The 22832-nt window shown below is 46.8% G+C and overlaps 1 protein-coding gene across 1 annotated transcript in view; it reads left to right on the forward strand.

Annotated features, from left to right (window-relative positions):
- The window catches only part of HJV (hemojuvelin BMP co-receptor), a 48240-nt gene that overhangs the window by 3230 nt on the left and 22178 nt on the right, over positions 1–22832 (forward strand). The window lies entirely within an intron of this gene.

Raw genomic sequence — 22832 nt, forward strand, 5'->3', positions numbered from 1 at the left:
TTTCCTCCATCTTCTCATCTCAGTGCACCATCCCTGCTGAAGTGGTAGTTGGAGGGGTGGCTGAGACAATTCCGATGCTTCTGAACAGTGGAGCGGAAGTTAGTCTGGTGGATGCTCACTTTGTCCAGACTCATGGCCTGATGAGTAGGATGCTAGCTAGACCCTTAAGCGTTTAGGCCATTGACTCTGTCCCACTCAGCCCAGTAATGAGCCTCTTACTACCCTCCACAGTTATAACAGCTTGAGCAAAACTTATATCCTAATATTTTCAAGCACTATTATGTGGCTTTGCCTAAGACCCCAATGATAGCACCAACTTGTATATAGGACAGTGGTATTGTTGCATCAGTCACTTCAGCTTCTTGTGCCCTGCTAAGTGGTGCTGTGTATACGTTCCAGGCTTGCTCCAGGCTTCGCACCCATAAGGGCACAACATGTGCACTAGGCAGTTTTCACAGCTGAGTGGTATTAGCAATGCATTCCTCTACGTGACAAGCCAAATGGCACAGTTAATACCCTAAGCTAGTGAGGCAGATGGGAGGTAGATTGCAGTCCAGCCATTTAAAGCAGGACACAAATGATGCACACATGCTGCTTGGTCATATCACCAATACTTCAGATGTGTCAGGACAATTGCTAACAAGATATGCGCCTTACCACTAACCTGGAAGTGACTTCGAAAAAAAGTTTTGTTCATGTTATGGGAAATCTATGGGCAGGGCTGGTTTTAGACAAAAAGTAGGGTCCTGGGCAAAAGTTTAAAGTGGGGCTCCAAATGCTCACATATTGTACCATCACACAGAAATATTTCTGTTGTATTTACATGCGCTGAGTTCAGGCCGTTAAACGAGCGTGATCGACAATATTTGTAGTCATTGAACGCTTTTTTCCCGGTCTCTTTACTCTGGCTGAGGAAGAATGATTTGGACAGATAGTTCTCGATACACTATAATACAGGTCCCTGGTCCATATAGTATAATGCATTGACCATGGTCCTTGATAGAGTACCTATCCCCCCTCATAAAATATTATGCATCTCCCTCATAGAGTATAATGCAGCCCCCTTCAGAGCATAGTGCAGCCCCCCACAGAGCATAATGCATCCCCTCTCATAAGAGTATAATGCATCCCCCTCATAGAGTATAATGCAGCTCCCTCAAAGAATAATGCAGCCCCCTTAGAGTATAATGCAGCCCCCCTCAGAGTATAATGCAACCCCCCTCAAAGCATAATGCAGCCCCCTCATAGAGTTTAATGCATCCCCACAAACATTATAATGTAGCTCCCACACACAGTATAATGCAGCACCCTCAGAGCATAATGCATCCCCCTCAGAGTATAACGCCGCCTCCCTCAGAGTATACTGCAGCCCCCCACATAGAGCATAATGCATCTCCCTCATAGAGTATAATACATCCCCCCACAGAGTATAATGAGGCCCCACACACACAGTATATTGCAGCCCCTTCAGAGCATAATGCATCCCCCTCAGAGTATAATGCAGCCCCCTCAGAGCATAATGCAGCCACCTCAGAGCATAATCCATCCCCCTCATAGAGCATAATGCAGCCCCCTCAGAGTATAATGCATCCCCACACATTAGCAACCCCCTCAGAGCATAATGCAGCCCCCTCAGAGTATAATGCATCCCCCCTCATAGAGTATAATGCATCCCCCTGATAGAGTATAACGCAGTCCCACACACAGTATAATGCAGCCCCCTCAGAGCATAATGTTGCCTCTTGAGAGTATAATGCATGCAGCCCCCTCAGAATATAATGCAGCCCCCCACACACAGTTTAATTCAGCCCCCTCAGAGTATAATGCAGCCCTCCCACAGTATAATTCAGCCCACCAAACACACGCACACACAGTATTTTGCAACCCCACAGTGTCGTTGACACTTTTTTCCCGGCCTCTTTACACCGGCTGAGGAACAATGATGGGTAGAGTTGAGTGAAATGGGTCGAAAAAATTGAAAAGTCGCCGACTTTCGCCAAAGTCGGGTTCCATGAAATGAAACCTGACCTTAGCGTGAGGTCGGCCACGAGGTTGGTGACTTTAGCGCCAAAGTCGCATTTCAAAAGATGCTTGAGCGCCCTTTTTGCAGCCAATCAGGAAGAACGGACACTGTGGGCAACGTGATGACATAGGCAGCGGTCACCACCATCTTGGAGAAGGGCATGCAAGTGATTGGCTTGCTTTGTGGGGCATCACAGGGGGTATAAAAGGGCGGGGACGCCGACCGCCATGTTACTCATGCTGATCTCAGAATAGGGAGAGCTGCTGCTGATTCTGTAGGGAGAGTGTTAGGCAGGGAAGAAGATACCAAAAACTGATTCTGCTGCTAGCGATTTTGCCTGTACAACACACCAGTCACTGTGCAGTGCAAGGGGAGGCTATATTTTGGTGCATCAGCTCTGTTGGTTATTAGGCTGACTTTTAAGGCTACCTGGTAGCTGCATTGCTGTGTGCCCACTGCTGAGCAAACTGCTTTTTTTAAAGCAATCCAGATTTTATTGTTTTGTCCTTGTGAGTTACTGAGCGTTCATTTTTCACACACCGTACAGTGGTGTACACTCCTCTCTCAGTACCGTGTAACGGCTGTTATCACAGCCACAGTGAAGCTATCTGTGTGTGACTGTAAGGATAAGTCGAGGAGTTGTTCCATTCTTACAGACCTCCACCTTATAGTTTTGTCTGGTTTTCAAACAGTTTAGTATATTTGCTGTTTGATTACATTCAAAACTATAGAGAGACAGCGTGTGTCAGTCCGTATGCTAAAACACGGAGCTTGACAATTTTACATACACTGGACAGTGGTGTACGTGCACGCTCCTCTCTCAGTACCGTGTAACGGCTGTTATCACGGCCACAGTGAAGCTATCTGTGTGTGACTCTGTAAGGATAAGTCGAGGAGTTGTTCCGTTCTTACAGACCTCCACCTTATAGTTTTGTCTGGTTTTCAAACAGTTTAGTATATTTGCTGTTTGATTACATTCAAAACTATAGAGAGACAGCGTGTGTCAGTCCGTATGCTAAAACACGGAGCTTGACAATTTTACATACACTGGACAGTGGTGTACGTGCATGCTCCTCTCTCAGTACCGTGTAACGGCTGTTATCACGGCCACAGTGAAGCTATCTGTGTGTGACTCTGTAAGGATAAGTCGAGGAGTTGTTCCGTTCTTACAGACCTCCACCTTATAGTTTTGTCTGGTTTTCAAACAGTTTAGTATATTTGCTGTTTGATTACATTCAAAACTATAGAGAGACAGCGTGTGTCAGTCCGTATGCTATAACACGGAGCTTGACAATTTTACATACACTGGACAGCAGTGTACGTGCACGCTCCTCTCTCAGTACTGTGTAATGGCTGTTATCAAGGCCACAGTGAAGCTATCTGTGTGTCAGTCTGTAAAGATAAGTCGAGGAGTTGTTCCGTTCTTACACACCTCCACCTTATAGTTTTGTCTGGTTTTCAAACAGTTTAGTATATTTGCTGTTTGATTACATTCAAAACTATAGAGAGACAGCGTGTGTCAGTCCGTATACTAAAACGGAGCTTGACAATTTTACATACACTGGACAGCGGTGTACGTGCACGCTCCTCTCTCAGTACTGTGTAATGGCTGTTATCACGGCCACAGTGAAGCTATCTGTGTGTCACTCTGTAAGGATAAGTCGAGGAGTTGTTCCGTTCTTACACACCTCCACCTTATAGTTTTGTCTGGTTTTCAAACAGTTTAGTATATTTGCTGTTTGATTACATTCAAAACTATAGAGAGACAGCGTGTGTCAGTCCGCATACTAAAACACGGAGCTTGACAATTTTACATACACTGGACAGCTGTGTACGTGCACGCTCCTTTCTCAGTACTGTGTAATGGCTGTTATCACGGCCACAGTGAAGCTATCTGTGTGTCACTCTGTAAGGATAAGTCGAGGAGTTGTTCCATTCTTACACACCTCCACCTTATAGTTTTGTCTGGTTTTCAAACAGTTTAGTATATTTGCTGTTTGATTACATTCAAAACTATAGAGAGACAGCGTGTGTCAGTCCGTATACTAAAACATAGAGCTTGACAATTTTACATACACTGGACAGCTGTGTACGTGCACGCTCCTCTCAGTACTGTGTAATGGCTGTTATCACGGCCACAGTGAAGCTATCTGTGTGTCACTCTGTAAGGATAAGTCGAGGAGTTGTTCCGTTCTTACACACCTCCACCTTATAGTTTTGTCTGGTTTTCAAACAGTTTAGTATATTTGCTGTTTGATTACATTCAAAACTATAGAGAGACAGCGTGTGTCAGTCCGTATACTAAAACATAGAGCTTGACAATTTTACATACACTGGACAGCGGTGTACGTGCACGCTCCACTCTCAATACCGTGTAACGGCTGTTATCACGGCCACAGTGAAGCTATCTGTGTGTGACTCTGTAAGGATAAGTCGAGGAGTTGTTCCATTCTTACAGACCTCCACCTTATAATTTTGTCAGGTTTTCAAACAGCTTAGTATATTTGCTGTTTGATTACATTCAAAACTATGGAGAGACAGCGTGTGTCAGTCCGTATACTAAAACACGGAGCTTGACAATTTTACATACACTGGACAGCGGTGTACGTGCACGCTTCTCTGTCAGTACCGTGTAACGGCTGTTATCACGGCCACAGTGAAGCTATCTTTGTGTGACTCTGTAAGGATAAGTCGAGGAGTTGTTCCGTTCTTACAGACCTCCACCTTATAGTTTTTTTCTGGTTTTCACAGTTTAGTATATTTGCTGCTTGATTACATTCAAAACTATAGAGAGACAGCGTGTCAGTCCGTATACTAAAACACGGAGCTTGACAATTTTACATACACTGGACAGTGGTGTACGTGCACGCTCCTCTCTCAGTACCATGTAATGGCTGTTATCACGGCCACAGTGAAGCTATCTGTGTGTGACTCTGTAAGGATAAGTTGAGGAGTTGTTCCGTTCTTACAGACCTACACTGTAGGGAGATTCCAGTTCTGCCCAATTCTATATACACCTTGTAGTTTGTCATACACTAGGCAATTTCTGCCGGTCACATTGCGGTGTTAAATAAACAGGGCCTGACTGAATCCCACAGTGTCCTGAAGTGTAGAGACATTCCAATTCTCCACAGTCCTCTATACACCCTTCTAACAGCATAGAGAATCTGCCTGTCATATTGCGGTGTTAAATAAACAGGGCCTGACTGAATCCCACAGTGTCCTGAAGTGTAGAGACATCCCAATTCTCCACAGTCCTCTATACACACTTCTAACAGCATAGAGAATCTGCCTGTCATATTGCGGTGTTAAATAAACAGGGTCTGACTGAATCCCACAGTGTCCTGAAGTGTAGAGACATTCCAATTCTCCCCAGTACTATATACACCTTGTACCTTGTTTTACAGTACCAGAGAGTTGGTGTAAATTTGGGTAAATTTTTCCATAAAATGAGGAAGTGTGGTGGAAGAGTCCGTGGAAGTGGGCGGGGGTTGGCAGCTGGTAATGATGGTGTTGGGGTGGATCTGCTGGTAGTGGCAAAAGCAAAATAGCACCTAATACTGGAGGTGTTGAGGCTGCGTCATCGTCTGGCTCCACAAGGCCTCGAAGGCTCCCTTTTCTGGGAGTAGGTAAACCGCTTCTAAAGCCGGAGCTTCAAGAACAAGTTTTGGCTTACATTGCTGACTCAGCCTCCAGCTCTATCGCCTCCTCTTCTGAAGTTTTAAAAAATAAAGCACTGAGTCGTCATTGGAGTCTCATGGTCATGAACCACACCTTTCCTTGTGTCCTTCACCCCTACCAAAATTGAAGGATGCGGTAGGCCACACTACAGATTACTCCATGGAGCTGTTTTCACATACCATGCCTGGGTTATCAAGTCAAATCGTGAATTACCCAGGCCAAGATGAATCTGACATGGAGTGCACTGATGCACAGCCACTGCTAGATTTATCTGCTGGTACATTCACTCAGAGCACTACATTGTCCTCGCAGTGTACTGAGCCAGAATCTGACCCTGATGAAACTCAGTTGCCCCCTCCCGCATACTATACCACCATACACGGTGACACAGAGGAAGGTGCACATGACATTGAAGAGGAGGTGATGGATGACCCAGTTGTTGACCCAGATTGGCATCCATTGGGGGTAGAGTGTGCCGCTGCCAATAGCTCAGAAGAGGAGGAGGAGCATCTGCAGCGGGCATCGACATCGCAACAGTTGTTATCTGGCAGGCCCGGAGCAGTCCAAAAACGGGTTACAAAAACCCCAAAAATTGCAGGACAGCTTGGCCAGACGGTCAAAAAAGCACAGCGTGCAAGGCCTCAAACTGTCTTCCCTAGTAGGAAGAGTGCAGTGTGGCTCTTTTTTGAACAAAATCCTAATGATCAGGCCGAGGGAAAAATCTGAGAAATTTGAATACCAGTTGCATGCTAAGACATTTAACCACCATGCACTTGCAAGCATGGATGGACTACCAAAACTCACGTACCACATGTGCTACTGCTCCCAAAGAAGGTAGTCAGCCACGCAACATTGTTTCCCAGACTGTAAGTCCACCGGTTAGCACACCACCAGCAGCAAATGTTGAGTTGTCGTCGCAAGGGCAAATCATTCAGGGAATCAAACTGTTATTGCAACGAAAGACTGAATCTAGGCCAGGGTTCCCCAACTCCAGTCCTCAAGGCCCACCAACAGATCATGTTTTCAGGATTTCCTTAGTATTGCTCAGATGATAATTGCATCACCTGTGCAATACAAAGGAAATCCTGAAAACATGATCTGTTGGTGGGCCTTGAGGACTGGAGTTGGGGAACCCTGATCTAGGCTATCAGAAAGAACACCAACTCCATCACCATCATCAACCCTCTCTCAGTCCGCCATGTCCACCGCTACTTCCACCATATCCAGCTCTCATGTCCAGCTCACCCTACCAGAGACTATGAGTAGGACAAAAAAGTACTCATCCTCTCATCCGCATACACTGGCTTTGAACACCCACATTGCCAAACTAATCTCGTTAGAGATGATGCCCTATCGGTTGGTTGAAAGCGCAGCTTTCCGCGAACTAATGGCCTATGCAGTTCCACGCTATGAACTACCCTGTCGCCACTTATTTTCTCACAAAGCCATCCCAGCCCTCCACCTTCATGTGAAAGACCGCATTGTACATGCACTCAAGCTGTCAGTGAGTGGAAAGGTGCACCTCACAACTGATGCATGGTCCAGTAGGCATGGCCAGGGCCGTTATGTGTCCATCACTGCGCACTGGGTTAATGTGGTGGATGCAGAGTCCACAGGGGACAGCGGTCGTGGCACAGTGCTGCCTAGCCCACGGTATAGGAAACAGTTGGCTGTAGGCGTTCGACCCTCCTCCTCCTCCTCCTCCAGAAGCGAAAGCTGGTCCACAGAGCGCAGTCGCACAAGCACTGCATCCGCAGTTGACAGTGTTGCAAACGAGGTCTCCCCCTATCGATCAGCTAGTGGAAAGCGTCAGCAGGCTGTGTTGCAGATGATGTGTTTGGGCGACAGACACACCGCAGAGGTACTGGCCGACTACTTTCAGCGACAAACTGAGCCATGGCTGGGCAGTCTACATCTTGAGGCAGGCAAGGTAGTTAGTGATAACGGACGGAATTTTGTGGCAGCCATAGCCCTTTCAAAACTCAGACACATACCTTGCTTGGCTCACGCCTTGAACCTGGTGGTGCAGTGCTTCCTCACTAATTATCCGGATTTATCAGGCCTGCTCCTTAAGGTTCGAAGACTGTGCTCGCACATCTGCCTGTACTCTCCAGTCGTATGCAGAAGCTGCAGCGATTGCTCCACCTTCCCAAGCACCGCCTAATTATCGACGTTGCAGCAAGGTGGAACTCCACCCTGCACATGGTTGAGCGGCTGTGCGAATAAAGGCAGGCCGTAATGCATTTGTGGGAGGATACACGGGCAGGCATTTGAGGGCAGACATGGAGTTGACAGGTGTGCAGTGGTCGAAGCTGAAAGACCTCTGTAAAGTCCTTCAGTGTTTTGAGGAATGCACACGGCTGGTAAGCGCAGACGACGCCATCATAAGCATGAGCATCCCACTTATGCGTCTGCTCATGCAAACTTTGACGCACATTAAGGAGCAGGAGTCTGCAGCCGAGGTTGATGAGGAGGAAGAGGAGGAGGGAAGCCTTGATGACAGTCAGCCATTGTCTGGTCAGGGAACTGTCGTGGACAAGATGGAGGAAGAAGAGGAAGAGGAGGAGGATGATGATGGGGATGATGGGGATGATTATTTAGGGGAGGAGGATGCTTCTCGTGGGGCAAGAGAAAATGTTGACTTTGCAAGGTCTGGTACAGGGTTTGTGCGTGACTGGAGGGATGTGGATTTGCCAGAAAGTGCTCCTCCACCCAGCATTCGCAGTGCATCATTGACACCGGGAACATTGGCCCACATGTCAGATTATGCCTTGCAGATCCTAAAAAGGGACCCCCGCATTGCCAAAATGATGAACGATGATGACTACTGGTTGGCCAGCATCCTGATTCCACGCTATAAAGGCAAATTCCAAAACATCATGCCACAGGAGAACCTTGACCTAATATTGGCTAACAAACAAGCTACTCTGGTAAACCGGTTGGTTGAGGCATTCCCAGCACACAGCAGCGGTGATGGTTCTCACATGAGCCGTTGGGGCCGGGGGCAACTTGGAAGCGGTGTTGGTGGTGGACACATCAGAAGTGGCGTTGGAGACAGGGGTTTCATGACCATGTTGTGGACTGATTTTTCAAGTCCCGCTCACACAACTGGTAATACTGCATTGATTGAAAGTAACAGGAGACAGCACTTGTCAAGTATGGTTACAAACTACTTTTCCTCCCATATCGATGTTCTCCCTCACAGGTCATTCCCATTTGACTATTGGGCATCTAAACTGGACACCTGGCCTGAATTGGCACAATATGCCTTACAGGAGCTTGCATGCCCAGCTGCAAGTGTGCTATCGGAAAGAGTCTTCAGTGCTGCTGGATCAATACTGACAGAAAAAAGGACCCGTCTGTCGACCCAAAATGTGGATGATCTAACCTTCATTAAAAGGAACCATGCATGGGTTTCCAAGGATTTTGTCCCACCTTACCCTGATGACACATAGGTTGCCAGAAAAATTGTTTTTTTTGGTCCGCCTGTTCCTGGGACTTGACCAATTTCGCCTTTAGCAGCAGGAGAATTTCCCACATCAACATATGCCATTTTGTAAACCTCCCTAACTGAACAACCTCCTCCCCCCAATGGCCGGGGTCACCACCGAGCGCACGCAACCGTGCGAGTGCCATTGCCCTGGACAGGTGGGTGGGCCGACTCGTGGGCGCGGGCACTGGCACAGGGTCCCTCATAGTGCAATCAAGTGTCTCTGACGGTGGTGGTGCACACCCGCCGTCAGACACACCGCCGTACTATGAGGGGCCCAGTGCCAGTGCCGACGCCCACGAGTGGGCCCCCCTTTCTTGGGAAGGGCCCCAGCATTTGCAATGTTTACCTCTCCCTGCTCCTCCGCTGTGTAGTCTGGGCTGTCAAATCCATCACTGGGACTGGCACTTCAAATTTGGTGAACTGATAAAAGATGATGGTTAAGACGTAGCTATGCCCTGTCCCGCTGGCCGGGATTCAGCTTCAGATGATCAATGGCTTCCATTTCTTATGGACGACTCACAATGAGATGCAGTGGTGGTTTCTCATCAGCTTTAACAGCTTTCCTACCCACAGACGTGTGACATTCCAGCGCACATTTTTAAATGTGCCCTCCCTTTCATGCCAATCCAATTGAATCGCCTGTGGCCTGTGGCTTCTGTGTTTTGCACTCCAAAGTTACGTGACAGATCATGATAGGCAGTGAGCACCATGTTTACATCTCTCCCTGTGATCAAAATTGGATGGATATGATTAACGGTGATGGGATCAACGGTACTGCGATACAGCAACACTTTCTTCACAAAGAAAGGTTTTTGCTGTGTCCACACACTAATTAATTGAGGGTCAGCATCGCCTCTGAGAATTGTGACGGAAGTTGTTCCCGTGAATAGTAATTCGTAGATTTCTGCAATCACTAGACTTTAGGTAAATAATTGTATGCATCTAATTTCCTATTGCAGAGAGTCTGAGCTGTCTTACTGAGACAGAAATATAAATGGAGATTTAAAAATACCACCAAAAGTGTATCATGGTGAACGCTTGAAATACATTTCCTTTTTTCTAGTTTTTAGATTGTTGTGTAATCCATGCAGAGAACACGGAGATTTTAAATGTTTAAACTATGCTCTATATACCTGCTATCCAGTGATAATGTACCCTATCCCAACTTTGTACAATCTGGTCTAATCCATACTGGGCCTGAGACCTTCTGAGCCTGCCTCCTGATCGATACACATAGGTTTTTAATGTGTAAACTATGCAACATATATACGTGTTATCCGGTGAAACTGTACCCTTTATCAACTTTCTTGAATCTTGTAGAATCCATACTGGGCCTGAGAACGGCTGCAGAGCTGTTAAGCAAGCTACAGCACCTGTGGTTTGGACACGTAATGTTTTGCATTTTTTCTGGAATGGCGGTTAGGCCGAAATCAGGAATTGCTGTTGACCTGCACTTACTGGGAAATCATCGTTCACAGCGAATTATTGGAATCCCAGATCCCCATCACTAACGGTGTTCAGCGGGTTATCTGCACCTGTAAGCGACAAAAGATGGTCCTTTCAGTGTAGCGCGCATGTAGCCCCGGACATGGAAGGCCATGATAGCCCTGTTATTGCTCGATCGCAAGTGCCAGAGCCTCACGTATCCCTCTAGTAAGCTTTACGCGTACCGCATGGGCATGTCGACCCAAAATGTGGATGATCTAACCTTCATTAAAATGAACCATGCATGGGTTACCAAGGATTTTGTTCCACCTTACCCTGATGACACATAGGTTGCCAGAAAAATTGCTTTCTTTGGTCCGCCTGTTCCTGGGACTTGACCAATTTCGCCTTTAGCAGCAGGTGAATGACACACATCAACATATGCCATTTTGGAAACCTCCCTAACTGGGCAGCCTCCTCCCCCCAAGCCTAGATCTGTGTCTCCTCCACCTCCTCCTTTTACTCCTCCACCTCTTTTGTAAATGTAGTTGCCCTTTTCCATATGTTATGTTATTTTTGGCTTCTGAGCATTTTGTCGGCTTTGGGACACCTTTTAAGGTGTTTTGTAATTGTTTTCTATGTGTTAGTATGTGTTTGTGTTTGCCTGCCATTGTTTTCAGTGTGGTTCAACGAACATTCGACGAACTTGCCTCCTGTGTGACGAACCAAAATACTAGCGGGGTGGCTCAACACAACTCATGATATATAGACGTACATTGTTAATGTTTAAACTATGCTATATATACCTGCTATCTGATGATACTGTACTACACTTTGTCTACTTTTTATATTCTTGTCTAATCCATACTGAGCCTGGGAGTGTCTCTGTGTGACTGATGGAATATTTATGGAGATTGACAATTATCCTTTGACTGAATAGAGCTGTACGCTTCTGATACAGTACCATATATGTGATGTTAATTTGTGTCTATTTTGTGCTAAATTTGGAAGTTTGGTGAAAGAGGCCACGGACGTGGGCGTGGGGGGGCCAGCTGGTGCTGATGGTGGTGATGCATCTGCTGGTAGTGGCACTAGCACAATAGCAGCTAAGGCAGGAGGTGTTGAGCCTGCGTCATGGTCTGTCTACGGAACGCCTGGAAGGCTACTTTTTCTGGGAATAGGTTAACCGTTTTTAAAGCCGGAGCATGAGGAACTGGTTTGGGCTTACATTGCCGAAACAGACTCCAGCAAATATGCCCTCCTCATCTGAAGTTTCAAAAAATGCAAGCACTGAGTCGTCAAGTGCTGGCTCCTCCTGGTAAGGAAGAACCCCTTTCCTTGTCCCCTGCACCCCCACCCAAAGTGAATGATGCAGCAGGCCACACTTTACATTAGTCCATGTAGCTCTATCTATCATACCATGCATGGGTTATCAAGTCAAATCGTGAATTCCCCAGTCCAAGATGAATCTGACATGGAGTGTGGGTGGCCAGACAGGCCAATGGGGTTAATCGGTACCGGGACGGTGTCTCCCTGGGTTGTTTCACAGTGGTGGTGACCCGTTCCGTGGCCCTGGGCGTCCATGCAAAGGGGTGAATTACGTTTATAGGTGAATGATACGTGACGCCACCTGTGGTTTCTGAGTAGATTGACCAGCGCCTGTGGCTCTTATCTGGGACAGAAGTTGTGGTGCAGCTAAGATGTAGAAGCCCTGCACAGGTATAGCCATTATCGCAGGGCACATGAAAGAGTTGGTAGATGGTGTGCAGTGCAGGATGTAGCAGAGCCATGTCCCAGGCGCAGGAGAAAGAGGAAAGACACAGTCATGCAGTTCCTTTACCTGTACTTGGTAAGTGCCGTCCTGGACCCAGAGTACAGATGGAGAAGGACTTGGTCAGCCTGGAAGCCAATTTAGAATTCTCTCTCTGCAGATAGGTAGTGTGGCCTCCGTTCTAGCGCTTATCTGAGGTACTCGCAGTGCTGAGTTCAATGAAGCTCCCCCTGTTGACTCTCTCTTGGAACTTTCTTGTATGGCAGGCAGCCGTAGCCTTTTCCTTTTGGCTCCCACACGTCGCTGCTGGGGCCTCCGAGCCTTAGTTGGGTACAGAGCATTTACAGCTGCTACTTCCTCCGGTTTCTGCTGCAGGAACGTCAGTGTCCCTACAAACTCGGAGACCGGAATCCGGACCATGCGCTCAAGCTAGGAGTGAGCCTTAACTTTGCTCATCCTCCAGCTCCCCTTCTCATGTCCACACACTTCCCCTTCCCTTCACAGACTGCCCTAACTTACCTCCTCCCGACCACAGACAGCAGCTCCTCAGCAGTTAGATTCAGAGGTCTCCCTGCTGGCCTGGAGTGGGAAATGTGTTGTGTGTTGGTTTAACTGCTAGAGAGATCCTTCATTGCTCCCAAGCTTGACATCACACTCCCTAGGAGGAAGGCAATGCCACAGTGGCGAACCGTACTCCTGGGGGCGAGACAAGTGCACTGAGGCCCAGCCACTGCTAGATGATTCTGCTGCTACATTGACCCAGACCACTACATTCCCCTCGCACTCTACACAGCCTGAATGTGACCCAGATGAAACTCAGGTTACCCTTCCCATATACTGTACCACCTTACACGGTGACAATAAGGAAGGTTCAGCTGAAAGTACAGGTTCGGCCCACCCGCCGTCAGACACACCGCCGTACTATGAGGGGCCCTGTGCCAGTGCCGTCGCCAACGAGTGGGCCCCCCCCTGCTTGCTCTGGATCACAGCACTTGCAAAGTTGAAATACTTACCTCTCTCTGCTCCACCGCCATGACGTCTTCCGCTTTTCCTGACAGTGATATTCTGATCAGAGAGCGCAATGACATCACGTCTGTACGCCCAGACTAGTACAGGGATTCCCTAGCGAGGAGACTTATTTGAGGAGACTTATTTAATTGTTTTCAATGTTGGGACAGCAATTTTTGGGGAGCACTATACTCTGGAGAATGATATATGGGGCCCACCATACACTGGAGCATTCCAAAGGTGGACATCAGACACTGGAGCAGCATTTACAGGGCCCATTATACACTAGAGCATTAGAAATGGGGCCCATTATATATAGAGCATTATTTGGGCCCATAAGACAGTGCAGCTTCATCCATGGGGACCAACATATACTGTAGCATTATGTGGAGCTCATCATATACTTACTCTGTATAGCGCACTATGCGGTGGCCATAATACTGTATGAAGTAAGATACTGTCCATTTTTGGAGCTATTGGAGAATTTAAAATGGATATCAGTCATGAGATGTAAAAAGTGAAGTATTTTTCATTGTACTATATCGCTATTTCTCTGCCATATCGGAGCATCATGAGTTGTGGTATGTGTTAAAGGGGCGCTCTTTGGCCCAGGGCACATGAAAACCTGGAGCCAGCCCTACCCCCCCCCACAAATTTAGCCAAATAACCCCCATTTTTCAGTGCGTAACTAGTATTATGAAATAAATTAAGGTTGAAAAGCTTCAGTAATAAGATTTGATGTTTTTGGCATTCAAAAGGGCACTGTAGGTGTGTTTCCTGGCCTCCACTCCCTGCCGACTTTGCTTCCCCATTGACTTGCATTGGGTTTCGTGTTTCAGTCGGCCTTCGACTTTTCACAAAAATCGGCCGATTTTGTTCGACCCGACTCAACCCAAAGAAAGGCAAAGTCGCTCAACTCTAATGATGGGGACAGAACAATCACTATTAGATTAATCTGTCCCCATACAGTATAATGTTATTGGCAGCATATCTGCAGCTTACACCAGGCAATGTGCTGCTGAGAACAATGATTTTTGTTCTGGCAGAAACAATCCAATCACTCAATGAATAGGCAGCATTTTGCTTGTTTAGTATAATACACCCCATAGTCCTCAACCTAGTATAATGCACCCTACAGTCCTCCATATAGTATAATGTTGACCACAGTCCTCCATATTGTATAATGCACACCCCATAGTCTTCCATGTACTATAATGTATGCCATAGTCCTCCATATAGTATAATACACTCCTCATAGTCCTCCATATAGTATAATACACTCCTCATTGTCCTTCATATATTAAAATACACTCCTCAGTCCACCGTATAGTATAATGCACTCCCGATAGTCCTCCATGTAGTACAAATCACTTCCCATAGTATAATGCACCCCGTAGTTCTTCATATAGCATAATGTATTCCCCATAGTCCTTGATACAGTATAACACATGTAGTACATATAGTTTAATGCACTGCCCATAGTCCAATAGAGTATAATGCAGCCACCCCAAAGAGTATAATGCAGCCACCCCATAGAGTTTAATGCAGAATATAATGTAGCCCCCTTATAGAACATAATGCAGTCACCCAATATAGCATAATTCAGCCACCCCACAGAATATAATGCAGCCCCCATAGAATATATTGTAGCCCCCATAGAATATAATGTAGTACCCTCATAGAGTATAATGCAGTCCCTCATAGAATATAATACAGACCCCCCCATAGAATATAATGTAGCCCTATCACTGAGCATAATGCAGCCAACCCCCATGGAATATAATGTAGCCACACCATGCAATATAATGCATCGCCCATCATTTAGTATAATGAAGCCCCCATAGAATATAATGTAGTCCCCTCATAGAGTATAATGCAGGAAGGACCCCCATAGACTCTAATGCAGACCCCCATAGAATATAATGTAGTCCCCTGACAAGGTATAATGCAGACACCCCCATGGAATATAATGTAGTCCCACCATACAATATAATGCAGCCCCCCTCATATAGTATAATGAAGCTCCCCCATAGAATATAATGTAGTCCCCTCATAGAGTATAATGTAGGACCCCCATACAATATAATGCAGCCCCATCATAGGGTATAATGACCCCCATAGAATATAATGTAGCCCCCTCACAGAGTAAAATGCAGCCCTCCCCATAGAATATAACGTAGTCCCCTCAGAATATACTGCAACCCCCAAATATAATATACCAGAGGAACAGGAGTACACGGTGAAAACGAAGAAAGTAAATAAATGTAAATGTTTATTGTACATACAAAAATACATAAAAGGTATAGCAAGATAGTCATAGTGCACCAAGGAACATGCAGGCAAGCAAAGGGGCACCCATCTGACAGTATAATCCTATATTTGTAAGCGCTCCAGTCAAGTGACCCCAAAGAAATAAAGGTAATGACGCTTACCAAAATAAAGAGATGTCAGAAAGAGGGCCCCACGGCCAGATGTCCGGTTTCTTTGGGGTCACTTGACTGGAGCGCTTACAAATATAGGATTATACTGTCAGATGGGTGCCCCTTTGCTTGCCTGCATGTTCCTTGGTGCACTATGACTATCTTGCTATACCTTTTATGTATTTTTGTATGTACAATAAACATTTACATTTATTTACTTTCTTCGTTTTCACCGTGTACTCCTGTTCCTCTGGTATATTATAATTTATTGGAGTTGGTGTATTTTTTTGCTGGGTAGCTCGCCAAGTGGTGATGTCTTCCCTAGCTTTATCATGCGACTGATTTTGTTTCTAAACCCCCAAATATAGCATAATGCAGCCCTCCATAAAATATAATGTAGCCCCCTAATAAAGTATAAAGCAGCCACTCTCCATGGAATATAATGTAGCCCCCCTTAGAATATAATCTAGCCCCACAGTCCAGTATTCAAAAAAAAAAAAAACAATACTCACATCACCTCTCCTTCTTGTTTCCTACTCTGCTCCAGGCTATGTGCTCTGGTCTCAGCAGCTGCACTGCCCGGCACACAGCGGGTGCGAGATGAAGTGACGTTGTTGCGCACCTGCAGCGGCAGAGGCCGAGGGGGGAATTATTGGAGAGAGAGTATCATCTGACGCTCTCTCTTCTATCATTGCTTTCAACTGTATTGGCATCTATGATGCCGATACAGTTGAATGCGGTGGCGGCGTGGGGCCAGTGGCAGAGATTTTGGGGTCGGCACTGGCGCTGGGCGGGCCCCCTTGACCCACGGACCCCATTGCGGTCATATGGTGTTCCACTATTAGTGGCACTTCACTGGTTGGGGGCCTCTGGGGGAGCAGGGCCCTAGGCAGCTGCCTAGTCTGCCTGCCGCTAACACTGGCTCTGTCAGGGTCGCCAAACTCCCCGAGTCCAATAGTCCTGACACCAGCACCCCATTTATGGTCCCGGTATCTGACTGTGGCCCATCTCCAGGCTGATGGTCCACACTGCAAGTGGATAAGCAAAATATGAGCAGCGCCTGCCTAGGCTGCAATCCATCTCCTCAGGTGACAAAGGACAACGGGACGCTATGTGTCCAGCACCGTGACACTGCCAACAGATCAGGTCTTTAGCAGCAGTCTTTTGCAACCCCTCAACAGCATCTTGGGACCTCAAACTTCCCCCAGTGGTGGCTCTATTACCCCTCTTTTGGGACTCGGGCTCCCTCTGGGTATCCCAGTATGGAGATGCACCACCCCTCCAGCTTCCTTAGGGACCTCTCAACCACCTGGTACCTTTCTACTAGGCTGACCAGGTCATCTGCATTCCGGGGATACCTTCTGTACTGGCCTTGGAAGGGATGGATAAACCTGTCCATTACAACCCACTCTACCATCTGAGCTGGGGTGGAGGACTCAGACTGCAACCATTTCTGCACCAGATGCAGCAAATTGAACATTTGGGAGCAAGGCTTATCACTGCGTCCAGTGATGAACCCTTTGTGCTCGGACAGACAGTCACCCCTGAGCGTGTCAGTATCTCAGTTCTTAATTTGTCATATTCCCTGAAATCTTGTAAGGGCAGGTCATAATAAGTCTTCTGGGGATCACCGGTTAGATAGGGGGCCAGCACCTCCGCCCACTGGTCTGGCAGCAGTCTCTCTCGCTCCGCTACCCTCTCAAAAATAGTCAGAAATGCCTCTACATCATCAACCAGGGTAATTTTCTGCATCGCTTGTGTTACAGCCTTCTAGATGTGCGTGCCGTCACCTGGACTTGTGGAATGGGCTTCCGGTCTCCCATGAACCGCCTTGGCAAGAAACTCGATCTGCTGCTGCTGTTGTCTGAACTGGTCCTGATGCTGTTGCTGCTGCTGTTGTATTTGCAGGGATAAGCAACTTGTCTCCTGATGTGCCAGCTGTTGCTGCTGCACACTCACCAGATGCTTGAGCAGGTCCTCCATTTTGCCTGACGTCGTCCGCTGGCTTGTGGCCTCCATTACCAAGGACATGCGGTTTGACCACGTCTACTACTGGTGTTCCCGGAAAGTTGCCCGCATTCAAAACACCACTTGCGGTAGTTCAACTCACATGACGGTATGCAGAGAGAAAATAGGAACACTGTCTCTTTAAATCTTCAGTTGGTTTATTGCCTTGCAGCATAAACTAACAAGAAGGGACAATAAACACAGCCTTTCTGGCTAAAACAGAAAGAAACAAAAAACAAACAAGCATTGCAACACAGTCCATGTATGTGGGTGACACCCCGCTCTGGAGCAATACAGATTCAATACAGGTTCAGACTCTCCTCAGGACACAAAACCACTGGAGACGCCTCTCTCCAGTTTAGCTGAACCAAGGCTGCTGTAGAGCCAATTTACTTAAAGGGAATCTGTCACCTATTTTTTGGCATATAAGATGTGGCCACCGCCATCAGGGGTTTATTTACAGCATTCTGTAATGCTGTACATAAGCCCCCGATAACCTGAAAGATAAGAAAAACGAGATATTATATTCACCCAGAGGTGGTCCGGGTCTGATGAGTGTCGCGGTCCGGGTCCGGCGCCTCCAATCTTCTAGCGATGACGTCCTCTTCTTTGCTTACCGTCACGGCTCCTGCGCAGTCGTACTGCTCTGCCCTGTTGAGGGCAGAGCAGAGTACTGCAGTGTGCAGGCGCCGGACCTCTCTGACCTGTCTGGCGCCTGCGCATTGCAGAACTCTGCTCTGCCTTCAACAGGGCAGAACAGTACGCCTGCGCCGGAGCCGCTACGGGAAGCAAAGAAGAGGACGTCATCGCTAGAAGATGGAAGTCGTCGGACCTGGACCGCCCCTGAGTGAGTATAATATAACTCGTTTTTCTTATCTTTCAGGTTACATCGGGGGCTTATCTACAGCATTACAGAATGCTTTAGATAAGCCCCTGATTTCGGTGGCCATATCTCAAATGCCAAAAAATAGGTGACAGATTACCTTTAAACCCCAGAACATGTGACTCAGTCCATCATAATAGCATAGTAACATAGTTAATAAGGTTGAAGGAAGACTTTAAGTCCATCTAGTTCAACCCATATCCTATCCTAACCTGCACTAACATGTTGACCAGAGGAAGGCAAAAAAACCCCGTGTGGCAAACAGTAAGCTTCACATTGCGGAAAAAAATTCCTTCCCGACTCCACATACAGCAATCAGACTAGCTCCCTGGATCAACGCAATATCAAGGAAACTAGTGTATATAACCTGTAATATTATACTTTCCAAGAAAGGCATCCAGGCCCCTCTTAAATTTTAGTAAGGAGTCACTCATTACAATATCATATGGCAGAGAGTTCCATAGTCTCACTGCTCTTACAGTAAAGAATCTGAGTCTGTGATTATGCTTAAACCTTCTTTCCTCCAGACATAGAGGATGTCCCCTTGTCCCCGTCACAGGTCTAAGGGTACCGATACACATAGCGATGCACTAGCGATCCCGACAACGATATGGATCGCTGGTGCATTGCTAAGTGGTCGCTAGTGAGCAGCCACACAGGCAGATCTCACCAGCGACATCGCAGGGGTCGGGGGTCGCTATTTCCTGTCAGACGCGGCGATCCTGACGTCCTCCCGCCCGCATCCACGCGTCGCTCGTCGGCGCCACAGGAAGCCCAGCAGGAAGCACCCGACAAGAAATGGTCCAGGACCTTCTCGCGCGATCAGCGATAACCAGCGGGGGAGCCGGTCGGAGGTAAGTATCACATGTAGCGATATCGCTAGCAATATCGCTGCTACGTCACAAAATCGGTGACTTTACAGCAATATTGCTAGCGATATCGCTATGTGTAACGGGGGCTTAAGAGTAAAAAGATCATTAGAAAAGTCTTTGTACTGTCCCCGCATATATTTATACATTGTAATTAGGGATGAGTGAGTTATGAAGTATTCGGACTCATTGTACTCTTTAAGAGCACCTCCTAATACTCGGGTACTCATAACGAGTAGCGAGTCCAATGTAAGTCTATGGGAAATGCGAGTAATGGGCTGTGTGTGTGCTGGGCTGGGCGGGGACTGTGCGAAGACTGTGCCAGGCTGTGCGGGACTGTGCTGGCCTGTGTGGGACTGTGCTGGGCTGTGCGAGACTGTGCTGGGCTGTGCAAGACTGTGCTGGGCTGTGCAGGTACTGTGCCGGGCTGTGCGGGACTGTGCTGGGCTGTGCGGGGACTGTGCTGGGCTGTGTGGGGACTGTGCTGGGCTGTGTGGGGATTGTGCGGGGACTGTGTTGGGCTGTGCGGGACTATGCCGGGCTTTGCACAACTGTTCTGGCTGTGCGGGACTGTGGCAGGCTGTGTGGGACTATGCCGGGCTGTGCGGGACTGTGCTGGCTGTGTGGGACTGTGACAGGCTGTGCGGGACTATGCTGGGCTGTGTGGGACTGTGCTGGCTGTGCGGGATTGTGCGGGGACTGTGACAGGCTGTGCGAGACTATGCCAGGCTGTGAGAGACTGTGCTGGCTGTACGGGACACTGTGCTGGCTGTGTGGGACTGTGCTGGGCTGTGCAGGGACTGTGTGGGGACTGTGCTGGGCTGTGCGGGGGACTGTGCTGGGGTGTGCGGGGACTGCGCATTACTCACCGAGTACCGAATCCTAACGAGTATACTCGCTCATCCCTAATTGTAATAAGATCACCTCTAAGCCTTTGTTTTTCCAAACTAAATAACCCCAAGTGTAATAACCTGTCTTGCTATTGCAGACCCCCTAGTATCCTAATAACCTTGGTTGCTCTTCTCTGCACCCGCTCCAGTTCAGCTATGTCTTATACACTGGAGACCAGAACTGTACGCAGTATTCTAAGTGTGGTCGCACTAGTGACTTATATAGGGGTAAAATTATGTTCTCCTCATGAGCATCTATGCCTCTTTTAATGCATCCCATTATTTTATTTGCCTTTGCAGCAGCTGCCAGACACTGGCCATTAAATGTGAGTTTGTCATCCACGAATACACCCAGGTCTTTTTCAGTGACTGTTTTGCCCAGTGTTTTACAATTAATCACATAATTATGCATCTTGTTTGTTCTACCCAAGTGCATGACCTTGCATTTATCCCCATTAAAACTCATTTGCCATTTCATCCCAAGCTTCTAGTTTACATAAATCCTCCTGCAATGTAAAATTGTCCTCGTCTGTATTGATTACCCTGCAGAGTTTAGTGTCATCAAATATGGAAATTCTACTCTCTATGCCCCCTACAAGGTCATTAATAAATATCTTAAAAAGAAGCGGGCCCAATACTGACCCCTGTGGTACCCCACTGCTAACCCTGACCCAGTCCGAGTGTGCTCCATTAATAACCACCCTTTGTTTCCTCTCCCTGAGCCAGCTGTTAACCCACTTACACATATTTTCCCCATCCCCATTGTTCTCATTTTATGTATAAACCTTTTGTGTGGCACCATATCAAAAACTTTTGAAAAGTCCATATATACCACGTCCACTGCATTTCCTTGGTCCAGTCCGGAACTTACCTCTTCATAAAAGCTTATCAGATTAGTCTAACAGGAACGGTCCCTTGTAAACCCATGTTAATATTGGGTCATGAGGTTATTCTTCTTCAGATACTCCAGTATTGCATCTCTTAGAAAACCCTCCAGGATTTTACCCCCAGTAGTGGTTAAGCTACTAGCCTGTAATTTCCAAGTTCAGTTTTTGTACCCCTTTTGAATATTGGTACCACATTTGCTATACGCCAGTCCTGACTAACTACATGATCATAACATCACACAGGTCCTGGCAGCTCTGCAGGTGGAGATAAAGTGGACCTCCTCCAACCCACTCTATGAAGGTCCACATGAAACCAGCCCATTATGCAACTTTAACTTAACCATCACAACACATAGTGTGCTGAAGGAAAATACTCTGGTTTAATATCACTGACACCATTAAGCACAATGACACATATCTCTCCTCTATTACCTTACCAGTGACTTTGTCACAATATATATATATATATATATATATATATATATATGTATATATATATATATATATAGCAGATAGAATAAAAGCTGGCAATTCAGCAGTCGCGTACAGTAAAATACAGCAGAATATCTGTGACAAATACATTTAATGCAGTGTGTATGCAGCTTACTGTACATGTATTTAATTATTAAAAGATTATTTGTCTGAAAACAAATGGCATGGGCTCTCATGTAATTTTCTTAAGCAGCAGAGGGAAAGACGATGGATAGGGGCTGATGTTTATAGCCTGGGAAGGGGGTAATACCCAGGGAGTTTCCCAGGTTATTAATATCAGTTCACAGCTGTATATTTAGCATTTACTAGCTATTAAAATGGGGGACTGCCCCAAAAATTACGTAGGGTCCCCCTATAATTAATAACCAACAAAGGCTAGGTAAACAGCTGCGGGCTGATATTAATAGCCTAGGAGGGGGCCATGAATATTGCCCCCCTCCCCCCAGCTAAAAATATCAGCTCTCAGTTGCCCTTGAAAAGGTGCATCTATAAGATGTGAGAATTCTGGCACGTAGCCTTGCTCTTCCCACTTGCCCTGTAGTGGTGGCAAGTGGGGTGATAGTTGCGGGGGTTGATGTCACCTTTGTTTTGTCAGGTGACATCAAGCCCCGAAATTAGTAATGGAGTGGCGTCCATAAGATGCATCCATTACTAACCCCATAGTCATATTGTATAAAAATACACACACCCAGAATAAAGTCCTTTAATTGAAATATATACACAGATTCTTTTAATAAATCTTAATTAAGCCATACTTATGACATCGCCCATTCCAGAGACGCCATTGTGTCCTGCAAAAGAGTTAAAATAACAAATAACAATATTCCTCACCTTTCCCCAGAGAAGATAATTCATTTGTCTGATGATGGGTCTAGCTCTGCTGCATCTAGATGGCAGGCTGCATGGTTGCATGATGCGACCATACAGCCTGCCATCCAGCAGAGACATTGAGCAGTGTGTGCTCAGTGTCTCCCTGTGAACTG

This window comes from Dendrobates tinctorius, unplaced genomic scaffold, assembly GCF_039654945.1.
Source record: "Dendrobates tinctorius isolate UK_male_01 unplaced genomic scaffold, ASM3965494v1 ptg000019l, whole genome shotgun sequence".
Taxonomy (NCBI): domain Eukaryota; kingdom Metazoa; phylum Chordata; class Amphibia; order Anura; family Dendrobatidae; genus Dendrobates; species Dendrobates tinctorius.